We start from the raw sequence: 18,870 nt of genomic DNA, 5'->3' as shown, positions 1-18,870 counted from the left end.
ATAGAAGCTGGCAGGGAGTATTCCAGTGTTCAATCTTCTGGAAGACTTTTAAAAGTAGAGGTATTAGTTTTTCTTTGAAGGTTTTGTAGAATTCATTTGTAAAACCATCTGGTCCAGGACTTTTACTTTTGGGGAGATTTTTGATAACTGTTTCAATTTCATTAGCTGTAATGGGCCTGTTCATGTTATCTACTTCCTCTTTACTTAGTTTTGGAATTTGGTAGGTATCTAGGAAATCATCCATTTCTTCCATGTTCTTTACCTTGGTGGCATATAGTTGTTCATAGAAGCCTCACATGATATGTTGCATTTCTGCGGTGTCTGTTGTGATATCTCCTCTTTCCTTTAGTATCCGATTTATTTGGGTCTTTTCCCTTTTTTGTTTTGTGAGTCTGGCTAAAGGTTTGTCAATTTTGTTCACTCTTTCGAAGAACCAACATTTACTTTCATTGACCTTTTGTATGGTTTTCTTATTCTCAATGTTATTTATTTCTGCCCTAACTTTAGTGATTTCTGTCCTTCTGGTTGCTTTAGGGTTCCTTTGTTGTTCTTCTTCTAGGTCTTTAAGATATGCAATCAGGCTGTTTATTTGTGCCTTTTCTTGTTTCCTAATGTGTGCTTGTATAGCTATGAACTTCCCTCTCAGTACTGCCATAGTTGTGTCCCGAATATTTTGGTATATTGTGTCTTAATTTTCATTGAAGTCTCAAAACATTTTGATTTCTTCCTTTATTTCCTCTTTGACCCAGAGGTTATTAAGAAGTGTACTGTTGAGCTTCTGCATTTTGGGACTATTACTAATCTTTTGTTGATTGTTAAGTGTTAGTTTAGTTCCACTGTGGTCTGAGAAGATGCTTGGGATGATTTCAATGCTCTGGAATTTGCTGATGCTGTCTTTGTGGTCTAACATATGGTCTATCCTTGAGAATGACCCATGTGGGTTTGAGTAAAATGTGTATTCCAGTTTCTTGGGATGAATGACTCTGAAAATGTCCAATAGTTCTAGTTTATCTATCTCTTCATTTAGCTCCCTTATGTCTTTATTGATTTTCTGCCTGGATGATGTGTCAAGTTGAGAGAGTGGGGTGTTGAAGTCCCCTACTATGACTGTGTTGCTGTTAATATATTGCTGTAGCTCTTTCAGTAGATGTTTGATGTATTTAGATGGCTTCTCATTGGGTGCATAGATGTTAATAATTGTTAAGTCCTCTTGATTGACGGATCCTCTGAGCATTAAGTAGTGTCCATTCCTATATTTTTTAATCTTATCTATTTTAAAGTCTATCGTGTCAGATATGAGAATAGCTGTTCATGCCCTTTTATGTGGGCCATTGACTTGTATGATAGTTTTCCAACCTTTCCCTTTAAGTCTGTGTTTGTCTTGTTGAGTTAGGTGGGTTTCCTGTAGACAGCATATTGATGGGTTGTATTTTCTGATTCATCTTCCTACTCTGTGTCTTTTAATAGGTGAATTCAGGCCATTGACATTTATTGATATCAAAGATTGAAGATATTTTAACGCCGTTCTTGTAGAGTTTTAGAGTGTTCTGATATATGTCCTATTTATGATGGTCTGACTGTTTATGGAAGACCTTTCAGAACTTCTTTCAGGGCAGGCTTGGTGATAGTTGATTCCTTCAACTGTTGCTTGTCTGAGAAGGTTTTGATGCCTCCATCTAGTCTGAATGACAGTCTAGCAGGATACAGTAGTCTTGGTTGAAAGCCTTTCTCATTGAGCACTCTGATAGATATCTTGCCATTCTTTTCTGGCCTGTAGTGTTTGTGTGGAGAAGTCTGCTGCTAATCTTATGGGTTTTCCTCTGTAGGTGACTCTTTTGTTTTTCTCTTGCAGCCTTCAGGATCCTTTCTTTATCCTTATTCCTTTCCATTCTAAATATGATGTGTCTTGGTGTCTTTAGGTCTGGGTTAATTCTGTTTGGGACCCTCTGGGCTTCTTGAATCTTTATGTCTTTGATGTTGTCTAGACTAGAGAAGTTTTCAGCTATTATGGCCTGAAGAATGCTTTCTTCTTCTCCCTCTCTTTCTTCTTCTGGTAATCCATTAATATGTATATTGTTTCTTTTGAAGTCATTCCATAGGTCTCTGTTGTTGTTTTCAGCATCTCTTAAACTCTTTTTAGATCTCTTACTTCTTTTTTAGTTGTCTCTAATTCATCCTCAATCTTGCTAATTTTGTCTTCAGCCTCATTGATTCTATTCTCTCTGCCCTCTACTGTTTTCTGGAGTTCATCTATTTTGTTACCCTGTTCTGATACTGTTTTAGCTTGTTCAGCTAGTTGTGTTCTAAGCTCAGCTATTTCAGCTTTCAGCTCTCTAACAACCTTGAGATAGTGTTTTCTTCCAGAGTCTCATTTGTTGTTCCTGTATTTCTGATTACAATTCTTTCAAACTCTTTACTCACTCCTGTGATTATTTCCTTAGCTAATGTTTGGATGTTGACCTCATTATTTTGTGCTTCACCCTTTGGGGGGCTTTTAGCTGGACTGTTGTCCTGGTTCATTTCTCCAATATTTCTTCTTGTTGGTTTACCCATTTTATATATTATGCTATGAGTTACCTCTCTTAGTACTTTTCAAATTACTGATTACCATTTCCTAGATTGACTTGTGTCTAAGTAAGGTAATTAAAGGGTTCACAGTGGTGGAAGTTAACTATTGTTTTAATAGTATTTTAATCCCTGAGTTGGGGCTCAGTGATTTAAAAGCCTCTTTTTTTTTTTTCTTCTCTGTAGGCTATGGGAGCCTGAGGGCTTCTAAACTATAAGTAGGCTTCTTAACTTAATCACTGACTCCTGACCAAGAGATAAGGCAGGGTGTGGCAGAGATAGTCCGGTGGTTATGCAAAGAGACTTTCACAGCCCCACAGCTATGCCATCGCAGTATAGGTCTTCTCCTGAGTTTCCTGGTTAGATCTCTGTCCCCCAGTTTCCCTCCCTGCTGCTGCTCCAGATTCTGAGGGCAGTAGCAATGGAGACTCAGAGTTGCACTTGGTGATTCTCCGGGGAGTCCTCTCCTCCCTTCAGCTGTCCCCTTGTTGGTGGAACAGACTGGAGGTGGTGTCTCAACTGATAAACCGCAGGACTGTTAGCAGCCACTTAGTCTCTCCCTAGGCTCCTCTCTATCACCAGCCACATTTGTTTGTACTCACCAGTGATTTGGTGGGTTCCTGTAGTTGTTCTAGTCCTGTCTTTTTTGGGTCCCATTGGTCTTCTTTGGTATTCCTAGTTGATCCAGAAGAGGAGAGGAGAGGAGAGAAATAGATCTGCTGCCGCTTGTAGCCCCGCCTCCGGAAGTCTCCCCTTTTTAATTTTTTATTGTTTATTTATTTTTCCCTTTTCTCGCCCTTACTGTTTTATTGTTGTAGTGGTTGTTGTTGTTGTTGATGTCATTGTTGACAGAGAGAAATAGAGAGAGGAGAGGAAGACAGAGGGGGGAGAGGAAGACAGAGAGGGGAAGAGAAAGACAAACACCTGCAGACCTGCTTCACCACTTGTGAAGCGAACCCCCTGCAGGTGGAGAGCCAGAGGGCTGAACCGGGATCCTTACACCAGTCCTTTTGATTGGCTCCACATGTGCTTAACCGGATGTGCTACCACCTGACAACCCCCTCCCTTGTTTTTTGTTCTTAAGTTCCACTTATAAGTGAGAACACTTTTTATTGATCTTTCTCTATCTGACTTGTCTCACTCAACATGAATTTTTCAAGTTCTGACCAAGATATTGCAAAAGAGATGACCTCATAATTTTAAAAAGCAGCATGGTATTCCATTGTGTCTACGTACCACAACTTCCTTAGTCATTCATCTGTCATTGGGCATCAGGGGTGCTTCCAAGTTTGGGTGATTACAAATTGTGCTGCTATGAACATAGGTATGCGGACGTCTTTTCAGGCAGTTGTTTTTGTTTTCCTTGGGCATAGCCCCAGGGGAGAGACTGCTAGGTTAAGGCAGGCCCATTTCTACTGTTCTAATGAATTTCTAAGTTGTGGAAATGTAGCACTTAGACTGCAATTCTCAGATCCGGGTTATCAGCCAGATGGTTTTTAAATTTATGCTACAACATCCCCCACCTTGAGAAATGGTCATGAAAACCTATGATGGTTATTCTTGGGAAGAGAGGAGAGATCACAGAACTGTGGCAGTGGGTGCTGTGTGGAATTATACCTTTGTAACCTTATAAACTATTATTAAATCACTAATAAAATAGATTTAATACATAAAAATTTGGGAGTTATTATATATACATTTGTTTAAGTAAAGACACATTATAAGACTAAGTTTCAGATGTACATCACTGCGAACTATGCTTACTAATATGATAATAGTAAAAGTTAATTTTTATTCAGTTAATTAAAAGTTAATTTTATTCACTGAAAGAATTAGTTTGATATTATCCTTCTCTCTCTCTCTTTTTTTTTTTAGAAAATATTTGTTTATTATGATAGAGACTGAGAGAGTTAGTGGGAGAGAGACAGAGGGAGAGACACTGGTAGCTTGCTCTACCATTCATGAAGCTCCACCCCCACACTATAGGTGGGGACCGGAGGCTCAAACCTAGGCCCTCATGCATGGTAACTTATGCATTTTACCAGCTGTGCTTATCTTCCCTGATTTTTTAATTCTTAGTCAGAAAGTTTATTTCTGGGGCTTAGTGTCTACATGGCTCCACTGTTCCAGGTGTCCGTCCCACCCCCATCCCCGTATACTTTTCTTTCTTTTTTGGTGGAGGGAGGGGGGAGAGAAAGAGGAGACACTTGTAGCACTGCTCCATTGCTCATGAAGCTTTCCCCCTGGCAGATGGGGACCAGGGGCTTGAATCCAGCTTTTGTGCATGGCTATGTTCAGAAATTAAGGCATGCAGAGAGTAAATAAGTTGCCTAAGGTTCTACAGCTAGTAAGTTGAAAAGCTGGTATATGTTTCTGGCAGTCTGCTTCTAAAACTATGCCATACTGCTACAAGTAAGCTGCCATTATATATAGATCGTGAAACTGTGATCCAAGTAGATTAAATAACGTGCCAAGGTCATATGTATATTAAGAGGTAGAGCTGAGATTTGATCTCACCTGCTTTGAGTTTCTTTCCTATGCTTTAGTATTTTCAAAATTTAAAGTGGGCCCTTAGGTAAAAGTTAAAGAAACTGAAATCATTCACTTTGAAGAATGGTTAGATGAGTGAATAAACCTGCAAAATATTGGCATCTACTTCCATAGTTCCAAATGTAACACAAGCATGTTCAGAATCAGTTTTTCCCAGAGAAGCGTCTTGATTTGGTTTTGTTAAGAGTTGAATATTTTAGTCCTGATTAGAAAGGAATTAGTATGTTGAAGTTCTAACCCCTATGGAAGTTGGAAGTTCAACCCCAGGATGGTAGTAATATTCCTTTTTAAAAAGTTAATTTAATCTTTAAAAATAGATTTATTTATGTTTATAAGAGAGAGAGAGTAAGAGAAAATGAGAGCTAGATAGCAGAAGAGTTCTCAGCTCTGGCATATGGTGGTACTGGAGATTTAATTTGGGGCTTCTGGGGCCTCAGGTATTGCAAATCCTTTGTTATCATACTGAACTATCTCCCTAACACCTTAATGTCTTTCTGAAAGGAGGGAGAGAGATCAGATCTCTCTCTCTGTCCTGTGATGATACATATGTCAACTTGAAAATCACAATACAGACTTTCACTGGGTAGTGTAGCGGGTTAAGCGCACTTGGCACAAAGCGCAAGGACCAGCTTATAGATCCCAGTTCAAGCTCCCAGCTCCCCACCTGCAGGGGGGTCGCTTCACAGGCGGTGAAGCAGGTCTGTAGGTGTCTTTCTCTCTCTCTCCCACTCTCTGTCTTCCCCTCCTCTCTCGATTTCTCTCTGTCCTATCCAACAACAATGGCAACAATAACAACAATAAACAACAAGGGCAACAAAAAGGAAAAAATAGCCTCTAGGAATAGTGGATTCATAGTGGGCACCTTGATCTTGGATTTTCTTGCTTCCAGAGCTCTAAATATCCATTGTTTATTAATAATATATTTCTACCCAATAGACAAACAACTATTATTTAACAATAAATATCCATTACTTAATCTTCCTAGCCTGTGACAGTTGTAGTATCAGCCCAAGCTGACTAAGATACGTTTTATGTATCTTTGTTGTCAATTATGAGCCCCCCGGGCCCCAAAGATGTCCAGGTCTGAACTCTTGATTGCAAAAGTGAGTAGCATATACTGAGACTATACTGATGAAGAGCCTTCCTAACTACTCATCTGTATGACTGAGGCAGCTCTGAAGATAGTCTGTACTGAAGAGTTATCTCATGGGTCTCAAATTGAATCTTGTGTTTGTGGCTGCTAATGGGGCTAGGCTCACATGACAGAAGTCATCTGGAGAGAAGTTGAACCACATGGGTTCAAAATTACATCACATATTGGCTTTAGATATTTATAAAAATAGTGCAATACATAAAACTACTGACAGTGAGTGTTTCAGGGATGACTCAGATAAAGTGTTAGATACTTGTAGCATGAACTCCTGAGTTCAATCCTTGGCATTGCGTATGTCAGAGTAATGATCTGGTTCTCTCTTTCTTTTAAATTAAGAAATAAATAAATCTTTTAAAAATAGATAAAAAGCTACTGACAGTGGGGAGCGCAGCGGGTTAAACGCACGTGGTGTGAAGCGCAAGGACCAGAGGCATAAGGATCCTGGATTGAGCTCTGGCTCCCCACCTGCAGGGGAGTCGCTTCACAGGCGGTGAAGCAGGTCTGCAGGTGTCTATCTTTCTCTCCCCCTCTCTGTCTTCTCTTCCTCTCTCAATTTCTCTCTGTCCTATCTAACAACAACAACAACATCAATAGCAACAATAACTACGACAACAATAAAAAACAAGGGCAAAAAAAGGGGAAATAAATAAATATATGAAAAATTAAAAAAAACTACTGACAGTGACCCACCCAGCTGGATCGTTCAACTGGGAGGGTGCCTGCTTTGCCATGCACATAGTTGAGGTTTGAGCCCAACTTCTACTGTACTCGACAAAGCTTCTGTGCAGTGCTATCTTTTCCTCATTCCCTCTGTCTCTCTATCACTATTCTTTGGTGACAACAAAAACAAAAGAAACAATAACAAAACTAACAGTGAGTAATTCAGGATATCAGATTAAAATCCTATGTGATGTCACATTCTTTTTGAAGATTATACATCTTTAAGGATTAAATGAATTGAAGTATATTAAACCTTTATCAACATATAGGATACAGTATGTGTTAAATACATGTGTCTTGCCTTTGCCTTCTCTTCCCTTCTATGTATGGAAATTGAGAACATGCCAGTTAATTTTTTAATGAAAAGAATGATTGAAAATAAATAAAAATTAAATAGCTTAAATATAAAAAATAATCTAGGGAGTAGAATCAAGAAATATCTAGATGAATAATTTAATACGTATTAACATGTGGATTTATGAGTTTTTCTTTTATTTCCTGTATAATTTATGTATTTGAAGGTGCATAAGCTATATTAGCAGTTTTACATATGCTTCTATTTAACTTCCAGATCAATACAAAGGAAAGAAAGCATCATATAGAAGGAGAAATGACTGCCAAGTTGTTCCCGAATTATCTGGGGTTATATGTTACCACCAGAACAGGGAGAAACAGGCATCATGCCACCTAAGCTTTCCCTAGGGTAGTGGGAGCCAGGCTAGATAGAGGCAAACACAACAGGAAATGTGGATTCCTATAGCTATCTTATATAGCTCATTAAAATTATTTTTCGTTAAATATTCATTTTCCCTTTTGTTGTCCTGGTTGTTTTTCATTGTTGTTGAAGTTATTATTGTTGTTGTTATTGATGTCATCGTTGTTAGGACAGAGAGAAATGGAGAGAGGAGAGGAAGACAGAGAGAGGGAGAGAAAGACACCTGCAGACCTGCTTCACTGCCTATGAAGAGACTCCCCTGCAGGTGGGGAGCCCGGGGCTCAAACTGAGATCCTTAAGCTGTTCCTTGTGTTTTGCGCCACGTGCGCTTAACCTGCCATTAAAATTCTTAACTTACTCTACAGGAAAGGTAAAATTAGAAGACGTTGATGACTGTAATGCAGAAGTATCATTTTTCATGTAGCAGATGATAATGTCTTAGTAATTTTATTTAAGAAAGAAGGAGTGGCCTCCTAGCATTTCACTTATCTTCTTCCCTCTCTGCAGCCTATCATTGTAGGGGCTTTTGCAGTTTCTGGCGTAGAAAGAAAAAGTTACCATAAATGAAAATTTGTAACTCAGCAGATTTGAAATGAACAGCGTGGGAGGAAGAAGGGAGTTAAAGGGTTGCATGGGGTCCAATGGACTATCATCAAAGGATATTCATGCAAACTATTTTTATTTTTTTTAAATATTTATTTATTGGATAGAGACAGAGAGAAATTGAGAGGGGAGGGGAAAATGGAGAGGGAAAGAGACAGAGAAAGACACTTGCAGCCCTGTTTCACCACTCATGAAGCTTTCCCCCTGCCTATGGGGACTTGGGGATTGAGCCTGGGTCCTTGCACCCTGTAATGCATGCACTTAACCAGATGTCCCACCACCTGGCCCCCAGACCAACTACCTTTTAAGTGAAGGTTTTTTTTTTCAGGCACTTACTATACTTCTTTTTTCTTTCTCTTTCTCTCTCTTTTAAGATTTTTCTGTTCTTTTAATTTTTTTTTATCAGAGCACTGCTCAGCTCTGGCTTATATTGGTGGTGGGGATTGAACCTAGGATCTTTGGTGCTTCAGGCATGAAAGTCTTTTTGCATAACCATTATGCTGTCTCCCCAGCATCTATCATATTTCTGTCAGTCGTGGGCTTCATATAGGACACCAGGGTGCTGCACAGTGGCCAGATCTCTAAGACATTTGTTTTTGTCATCATTTTCATTATGGTAAAATATACATAACATAAAACAATCATTTTCAATTTCCTTCCTCCCTCCTCTTTCCATATGAAAAATTAGAAAAGAAAAAAGTTGGGTCCATGGGTCGAGTCAGTGGGGTCACACATGTATAGTGTCCTGAGTTTGTTCTCCTGTGCCACGTGAAAATGACTTTAACATGATTTTAGCCACTGCCAGCTCAGTAGCATTAAGTTTACAGTGTTTTACAACCATCACAATAGTTCTCAGTCAGAACCTTTTCATTCTCTCATATTGAAACTCTTGTTACACATTAGTCAGTATTGCCCCACTCCACTTCCCCCAGTCCCTGGCAACCAGCATTCAGCTTCTGTTGTTAGGACTTTGATTATCTAGGCAACCTCATATAAATAGACTTACATCGTTGCTGTCCTTTGGTGACTGGTTATTTCACTTAGCAGTATGTTCTTAAAGTTCATACAGTTGTAGCATGTATCAGAATTTCCTTGCCTTTAGAGACTGAATGATTTTCATTGTATAGACACACCCCATTTTTCTTACCTGTTCATCTGTTGATGGACATTTGGGATGCTTTCATTTTTTTGGTTTTGTTTTGCTTATTGTGAATGATTCAACTGTGAGCATAGGTGTCCACGTGTCTGAGTCCCTGATTTCTATTCCTTTGAGTGTCCACAGTGATTAAATTATTTTATATTTCTTTTAAAAATAATTTTAAAATGTTTATTTATTGGGTAGGGGCAGAGAGAAATTGAAAGGGAAGGCGGAGACAGCATAGGAGAGAGACAGAGAGATACCTGCAGTACTGTTTCATGTTCTCAGAGCTTTCCTCCTGCACGTGGAGGCTGGGGGTTTAAACCTGGGTCCTTGTGCACTGTAACATGTATGTTCGATCAGGAATGTCAATGTCCAGCTCTCTCTGTTATATTTCTCTCCTTCCTTCCTTCCTTCCTTCCTTCCTTCCTTCCTTCCTTCCTTCCTTCCTTCCTTCCTCCTTCCTTCCTCCCTCCCTCCCTCCCTCCCTCCCTCCCTCCCTCTCTCTCTCTCTCTCTCTTTCTTTCTTTCTTACTGGAGCTGGAGCACTGGTTAGCTCAACTCTGCTGAGGCATCTACAGTGTTGGGGAGTGTACCTGAGGCCTCATGGTGCAAGTTAGGTGCTCTATGGCTGAGCCATCTCCTGGGCTGCTCTTCTTGGATTTCTGTTTGCGCTTCCTATATAACCTGTGATGTTAACATCTTTTTGTGTGCTTACTGCTCCTGCTCCTCTGTGTATTTTTGGATAAATGTCTATTCAAGTTCTTTGCCTGTTTTATTTTATTGATTTTTGCTATTTTCGTTGGGTCATTTGTATTTTCATTGTTGAGTCGTAGGAATCTTTAAATATTAAAAGATGTTAGTCTCTTATCAAATAAATTAACAAAAATATTTCACATTGTTTCCATTTTCACTTTCTTGCTTATTTGCTTAGCTTGACCATCTCTTGTACATATACACAATGGAATACGACTAAGGTGTGAAAAAGACAGATAGTGCCACTTGTGAAAAAGATGACTAGAACTTGAAGTAGTTACACTAAGAGTTTTACATTTTTGAAGTCCAATTGACTTTTTTTTATTGTTATTTCTGGGATTTCACTTCTTTGTACTGACTTTTTCAGGTAAAAGGGAGAGGCCGCAACACTGAAGTTTCTTCCAGTGCAGTGGGGGCTATCCAAATGAGCTTTTTCCACTCTGTACTTTTCAACTGTTTTGTTTGTTAGTTACAAAATAGTAAGATTAGAATGTATAGTTCCGCATCACACCCACCACCGAAGTATATTTTGTTTTGTTGTATATGTTTATAGTGCCATATTCAAAGATTATTGCCAAATCCAATGTTCTAAAGATTTCCCCTTATAAGAAAAATTAATTAATTAATTAGTTAATTATTATTATTATTTTTAAAAAATATTTTATTTAATTTATTTATTCCCTTTTGTTGCCCTTGTTGTTTTATTGTTGTAGTTATTATTGTTGTTGTCGTCGTTGTTGGATAGGACAGAGAGAAATGGAGAGAGGAGGGGAAGACAGAGAGGAGGAGAGAAAGACACCAGCAGACCTGCTTCACCGCCTGTGAAGTGACTCCCCTGCAGGCGGGGAGCCGGAGTTCGAACCGGGATCCTTATGGCGGTCCTTGTGCTTTGCGCCACCTGCGCTTAACCCGCTGCGCTACAGCCCGACTCCCTAGTTAATTATTTTTTTTTAGAAAAGAAAAGCCTTAAGGACTGAGGAGAAAGCAAAATGATTCTGCAAACGACCCTCGTGTTTGCTACTCCGAGGTCCCAGGTTCAATTTCCAAATGCTGCCATAAACCAAAGCTAAGCAGTGCTCTGGTCCCTCTTTCTCTTTCTCTCAAAAAAAAAAAAATTAGAAAAAGACTTAAGGGTGAAGTAGAGAGAATAATTGAGACAACTGCACAGACTGTCTTCTTATCCTCCTTCTTTTTCTTTTTCTTCTCCTTATTTTAACTTTTGCTTTATTATTTTTTTCTTTTATTCTTCTGATAGGACTGAGAGAAATTGAGAGAGGAGGACTTGCTCCCTCTCAAGAGACATCTTCCTAAAGCCTTATCCTACTAGGAAAAGATAGAAACAGGCCGGGGGTATGGATCAACTTGCCCCAATTCATGAGAGAAGCAGTTACAGACCTCCCTCTTTCTGCACCCCATCAAGATCTTTGGTTCATACTCCCAGAGGGATAAAGAATAGGGAAGCTTCCAGTGGAGGGGATGAGATGTGGAACTCTGGTGGTGAGAATTATATGGAATTGCACCCCTCTTTTTCTTACAATCTTGTTAAATCTCTAATTAAAAAATTAAAAAATTGTGGGGCATGGGGAAAGAAGTATAGTCAAGGAGTTTTATCATTCAGTGTTTTGGGTTCAAGGTCTTTTATTACTATAGTTTATATATGTTGCCAAACGACTTGTATTTCTTGGTAATACTGTGTGATAATTCACTTATTTGTGCAATGTAAAGAATTGGATCACATGAATTTGTGAAAAAAGAATAAAGTAGTCAACCCCCCCCCCAAAAAAAAAAAAAAAGGGAAGAAAGACAGCTACAGCATTACTTCACTGCTTATAAAAATTTCCCTCAGTGGGGGTGGGGGGTGTAGTGGTGGGGGTGGCACAGATACAGGGGAGAAGGTGGGGGCTTGACTGTAAGTAAACGTACAGCTTAGTGACCCATTGCCTGACCAGTGTACAATAAATTCTAGTTGACCAGGAAATATAACAAGTTCTTCAGGAAATAGAGAACAACCCAAGTACATATTAACTACATGCCAAATCAGGCACAAAGAAACAAACTGGAAACAGAACACAGTGGCCACCAGCCAAAGAGGGGCTCAGGAGTAAGCAGTACTTGGAAAAAGTGACTGTTGGATAATAAATTTGAAGAAATAAATATTTTTGATTTATATAATATTTTGTATATATTTTTTGTATGTGATTTTTTTAAAAAAGATTTTATTTATTTATGAGAAAGATAGGAGAGAGAGAAAGAACCAGACATCACTCTGGTACATGTGCTGCCGGGAATTGAACTTGGACCTCACGCTTGAGAGTCCAGTGCTTTACCTCTGCGCCACCTCCCGGACCACTGTATGTGATTTTTATCTCTCAAGTTCAATGAAGTTTTTGAGAACAAGAGAAAGGTGTAGTGAGGCAGTGTCCGAACTTGAGGTCTCTCTTGGCATGCTTACTAAGCAGACCTTTTTATTTCTGGCAAGCAGGTTTCTCCACTTCCAGTTTGTTTATCTTCTTTTCAGGGTAATAGGTCAGATGCTCAGCCTTCGGAACCAGGACAGGAAACTTAGATTCTGAAATAGTGACTGTATGCTTGTAATTTCCCCTTGTAAAAATTTCAAATATATACGACAATAGAGATAATGATGTTATGAACCCCTGATATTTGCCTGCCACCTATATTTACTATTTAGAAATATTCTGCTGTATTTATTTTGTGACCAACCCTACCATTTTGTGGAAGAATCCTGTAGCAAATTCCAGACCTCATGCTATTGTGCCCCTACAGAACCAGAGACAGAACCCAGAACTTCATACTTGTGAAGTGTGCATTTACTCACTGAGCTACATCTCTGGTCCTTTTAGGAGTATAAATATTTTCTCACATGTTATGAGCTATATAAGGCTGAAAAATGTTAACAATTATTCACTGATACACTGTAATATTCAGTCTGCATTCAAATGTTTCTGGCTACCTAGAAAATGTCTTTCTACAGTTGATTTGTTGAATATGATCTAAATAAAATCGAATATATTTTGTAAACATTTTATTACACTCCGAACATTAAGTCTTCTGTGTTCCTTAATGTCACACATGCCAGTCTGCATCTGTTTTCAAATATTTTCAATATTGGAATGTTTTCAAATTGGAAATGTTTTCAATATTGGAAGTCATTTATGTATATTTTATTAAATTAGTTACTAAGTGTGGTAGACTTAAAATGACTCCTTTTAAAAAATTTTTTTTATTATTTTTTTCTCATTTATTTATTTATTTTCCCTTTCGTTGCCCTTGTTGTTTATCATTGTTGTTGTTATTGCTGTCATCGTTGTTGGATAGGATAGAGAGAAATGGAGAGAGGAGGGGAAGACAGAGAGGGGGAGAGAAAGATAGACACCTGCGGACCTGCTTCACTGCCTGTGAAGCGACTCCCCTGCAGGTGGGGAGCCGGGGGCTCGAACCGGGATCCTTATGCCAGTCGTTGTGCTTTGCGCCACCTGCGCTTAACCCGCTGAGCTACACCCGACTCCCAAAATGATTCTTTTTTAAAAAATTATTATTACCTAAAAAATTATAAGATAACAGGGATATAATTCCGCAGCTTTCCTACTACCAGAGTTCTGTGTTCTCATTCCCTCCATTGGAAACTGCATTAGTTCTCTCAAGATCACAGATATGGGTTGACTATTCTTTCTTTTTAAAAATTATTATTATTATTTGCCTCCAGGGTTATTGCTGGGGCTTTGTGCCTGCATCACAAATACACTGCTCCTGGAGGCTATTTTTTCCCCTTTTGTTGCCCTTGTTGTTTAATGTTGTTATGGTTATTATTATTGGTGTTGTCATTAATGTCGTTGTTGTTGTACAGGACAGAGAGAAATGGAGAGGGCAGGGGAAGAAAGAGAGGAGGAGAGAAAGATAGACACCTGCAGACCTGCTTCACCACCTGTGAAGCAACCTCCCTGCAGGTGGGGAGCCAGGGAGTCGAACCGTGATCCTTACGCTGGTCTCTGTGCTCTGTGCCATGTGCGTTTAACCCATTGAACTACCACCTGACCCCCAGACTATATGGTCCTGCTTTCTCTTTCTAAGCCACAGCTACTACTTCCATGTGTGTCCTTCTTTATTTTTTTCCCTTCTGTCTGCTTATCTTCCTTTAACATTTACCCCTCTGTGAGTATGAATCAAAATTCTTTTTGGGGTGTGGAAGGCAAGAGTTCTGGCTTCTGCAATTGCTTCTCCACTAGACATGGGCATTGGCAGGGAGATCCATACCCCCAGCCCATTTCTGTCTTTCCTTAGTGAGGTAAGGCTCTGGAAAGGTGAGTTTCCAGGACATATTGGTGAGGTTGTCTGTCTAGGGAGGTCAGGATGAAATCATAGTAGCATCTGCAACTTGGTGGCTGAAAGGTGGTAAAATATGAAGCAGTGCAAAATGTTTAATAAATAGGAATCAAAAAGTGGGAGTAGAGAAGATGGGAATAGGTGTTTTAGGGTGAAAAGCTAGGAAGTCTGTCTGACTCCTAGGGGTCCATGACTAATATTTTTTGCAGAAACTTGATAACTAACATGGAGGTGGACTAAAAATATTGTCTGGGAAGATGGTGTCGGAGTTGAGAATAACATTAGAAAGCTGGATAAGGGCAGAGTGTAGCTCCCAGACTTGAAGGAAACATAAAAATACAATTAACTGTTTACTCCATTCATCTGACAGTGCCTATATGTATTCATATTTAGCACAAGAGCCTATATAACCTTTGAGTCAGTCTGTGTTTGCAGTCCATGGTTACAGCTGGGAAAATTCTAGGCTGTACTTATTTCAGGACAGTTTTCTTTGAGTGACTGAATAGGGTGACCGAACCTCCCTTTGGAGAGTGAGGCAGATAATTGTGACTCTTCTTAACCCCACAGGGATAACTAAACCATAATCTCTGGAGTTTGTACATATTACTTTATGTGGCAACATTTCTTAGTAGGAAGAGTATCCTGGCTACCAAGTGGACCCTAAATGAGATCACAAGAGCTTATAGATGGAGGCAGAGGGATATTTGACGAAAATATAATTGTGTCATGGCAGAAGGAAAAGAATGCTGCAGAGAAAAATTGGTACTATATTGGCTTTGAAGATGGAAGAGAAGGTCACACATTAAGGAATACAGGTGGCACAGGAAACCAGGAAAGGCAAGAAAAAGACTTCTGGGGGTCGGGCAGTGGCACAGTGTTAAGCGCATGTGGCACAAAGGGCAAGGACCGGTGGAAGGATCCTGCTTCGAGCCCCCGGCTCCCCACCTGCGGGGGAGTCGCTTCACAGGTGGTGAAGCAGGTCTGCAGGTGTCTATCTTTCTCTCCCCCTCTCTGTCTTCCCCTCCTCTCTCCATTTCTCTCTGCCCTATCCAACAACGAACAACATCAACAATGGCAATAATAATAACCACAATGAGGCGATAACAATAAGGGCAACAAAGGGGAGAAATGGCCTCCAGGAGTGGTGGATTCATGGTGCAGGCACCGAGCCCAGCAATAACCCTGGAGGGGGAAAAAAAAAAAAAGAGAAAGAAAAAGACTTCTCAGAGCCTTTAGAGGGAGAATGACCCTATTCATAACCTTATTTTTGTCCTAGTGACACTGAGCTCAGATTTCTGACCTCCAGAATTATAAGAAAAAAAAAAAAGCCCCTTGGTGTTTCTTTTCTTCTCTTTTTCTTTTCCATATTTATTTATTTATTTATTTATTTATTTATTTATTTATTTATTTATACTTAAGCTCAGTTTATTGGGTACAAGATATGAGGGGGTGGGGTAGGTCATAGCTCTATTTCAACAGTAACCAAAGTAAACTAGTTCACCTGCTTGAGAATTAGTAAAATTGATTCAGAAGGAGAACTGGAAACTCCAAACAGTAAGATAAAAACACTTTGTTTCAAAGTTGTAATTATAATAATACAAAGTAGACCCTTGGATTTAGAGGGAAATGATAATCCTACATCCCTGAAATGTCAGTTTCTGATCTTGTCTAAACCTTGAAAGCAAGTGAATTTTCATAGCCTCTGCCATGAAAGTCTGATATGTAGTCACTGTGATATCTCACTGGCCCTTCTGTTTTTCACGCATTTCAAAAACATATTAATCATGACTGCTTTTATTTTAAACCAAGGTATGTGCTTATTTTCTGTATTATTTACTCTTATTTCTTTGATGATACTCTGTTCTTTTTATTTTCTTGAGATGATGATAGATCAACTTTGCCTGTGATCTGAACCAGTAACCTTCTTATTCAGATCAAATACAATAGTCTGTATCCTGGCTTCTCAGGCCTCACTATACAGGCCCTTATCTAGATTTTGACTGGGCCTGTCAGTATTCTGGGTCATATCTTTACCACTTCAGGAGGTTTGATCATAAACACTGAAAATTTCACCTTCATTGTCATATGAATACAGTGAACTGTTTAGCCCATTCACCCACCCAGGGTCCATATATATTTATATTTAGCACAGGAGCCTATGTAATCCTGAGTCCCTGTTGGTCTGAGTTCATAGTCCAGGGTCACAGCTGGGAACATTCTAGGCTGCACTCATTTCCAGACCAGTCTCCTGCATTTTCACTATGCAAATAACCCCCCTGTGTAGCTGTAGAGTTGAAAGTCACTCCTTGAACTGGGTAGTGCCAAGTATCCAGCTGCTTGAACTGGCATGGCTACTGCTACCTTTTGTGATACTAATTTTACAAATGCTGCCCTTGTCTTTTCTATGGCTTCTTTAATGGTATGTTCATTGGGTTTTTGCAGTGTATATCATCTGCATCCATAACTTCCCTGAAAATCAGGTCATTAATACTTGCTATACACAACCTTGTCTTTTGACTGTCCTCAGAAAGCAGTCACTTCTAATCTGATCTTTCCTTCATCATCCAGCTGAATGGCCAATGTTTGTCATTTTTTTTCCTTTTGTCCCATCTCCAGTGGATACTGGTTCATATGGATTTTTGGAAAACCACCTCCATCTCTAGTATTCTCCAACAACCAAAGTACCTTCTCTTTACTACCTATACAGGGGAGGGTCTCCTCAAGAAGAGATGAGTGAGGTCTGTCATGATCTCTGACATCTTTCTTTCTCTTCAGCCTCCAACTGGTCCTGAGATAGCTGAACTGGGGCAGGTAAACACTGGTGAGTGCCATTCTCTTCTGCTTCTCTCCCAGTCTACACTGATTAGATCTTTTTGTGTATGTGTGTTGAGTTGGGGCTTCTTGCATACATGATTGCACGGTTTCAGGCTGCTTTTTCATTCAACTTGAGAGACACAGAGATAGGAAGAAACGGCATCACAGCACTTGAGCTTCTCTGGTGCCATAACAACGCCCATGTGGTATCCTGACTTGAACTTGACAGTGGTTTATATATATAAAACCACTGAGCCACCTCCCTTGTCCTGTTTTTACACACACACACACACACACACACACACACACACACACACACACACACACACACACTCAAAGAACCACGTTACCATCTTATAAAACCACTGAGCCACCTCCCTTGTCCTGTTTTTACACACACACACACACACACACACACTCAAAGAACCACTTTACCATCTTATAAAACCACTGAGCCACCTCCCTTGTCCTATTATTTTTACACACACACACACACACACACACACACACACACACACACACACACACACACACACACACACACAATCACTTTACCATCTATGGAGTTCTATTTGTTTTCATTTCTGGTGCTCTTACATGGTACTGGAGATCTGATCCAGGATTTCACACATGGAAAGCATGCATTTTTCTACTAAACTTGTGGTGGCACCAGGGATTAAACCTGAGGCCTCTGGGTGGATGGATGGACTAAACAGTGAATTGTATTCATATGACAATGAAGGTGAAATTTGCAGTGTTTATGATCAGGCCTCCTGAAGTGGTAAATATATGACCCAGAATATTGACAGGCCCAGTCAAAATCTAGACAAGGACCTGTATGGTGAGGACCAAGAAGCCAGGATAAAGTCTAATGTATTTGATCTGAATAAGGAGGTTACTGGTTCAGATCACAGGCAAAGTTGATCCCTGATTATCTCAAGAAAATCAAAAGAATCGCTTGGTTCTTTTCATTTAATGCAATTACTGATGTATTTAGGCTTAAAATGTAATCTTTGCTTACTAGTCTCTCTTTTGTTTTATGCTCTCCTTTTTCATTTGTTATTAGATTGATTTAATGTTTTTATCACTTCATTTCTTCTCTATTAGCATAGTTCTTGCATAACCTCTTATTTTTTTGGTGAGTAGAGATTACCATATTCATCTTTAACTTATCAAAACCATCTTTGTTAGCTGAAGCTTGACTCATTGTTTAGAGTTGACGTTTGCAGTGGTGTTAGATTTCATTCCTATTAGTAGCTCATGTTGGTTTTTTTCTTAGCTCATTACTTTTTCCATCTTCATTGGTAGAATGATCTTACAGGGCCCTTAAAAACAGAAAGGAATAATGGTGAGGACAGTGGTGTGGCTGGAGATCCAGGGAGGTATCATCATGGGACGAAATAAACTATTTTCATATTTTGGGGATTTTGATGACATCACTTTTTCCTCTGCTCTGGTTTCCTTTAGAATACTCAGCCTCTACTTCTTCACCGCTGACCTTCCTATAACCTTCCT

At 39.5% G+C, this 18,870-nt stretch overlaps 1 pseudogene; it reads right to left on the bottom strand.

The window, feature by feature from the left end:
• Positions 1-16,800: 16,800 nt before the first annotated feature.
• On the bottom strand, positions 16,801-18,562 carry LOC103122050 (SNW domain-containing protein 1-like; annotated as a pseudogene).
• Positions 18,563-18,870: the final 308 nt, after the last annotated feature.

This window comes from Erinaceus europaeus, chromosome 9 (genome assembly GCF_950295315.1).
Source record: "Erinaceus europaeus chromosome 9, mEriEur2.1, whole genome shotgun sequence".
Classification (NCBI taxonomy): Eukaryota; Metazoa; Chordata; class Mammalia; order Eulipotyphla; family Erinaceidae; genus Erinaceus; species Erinaceus europaeus.
This window is presented reverse-complemented; position numbering and strand designations above follow the sequence as displayed.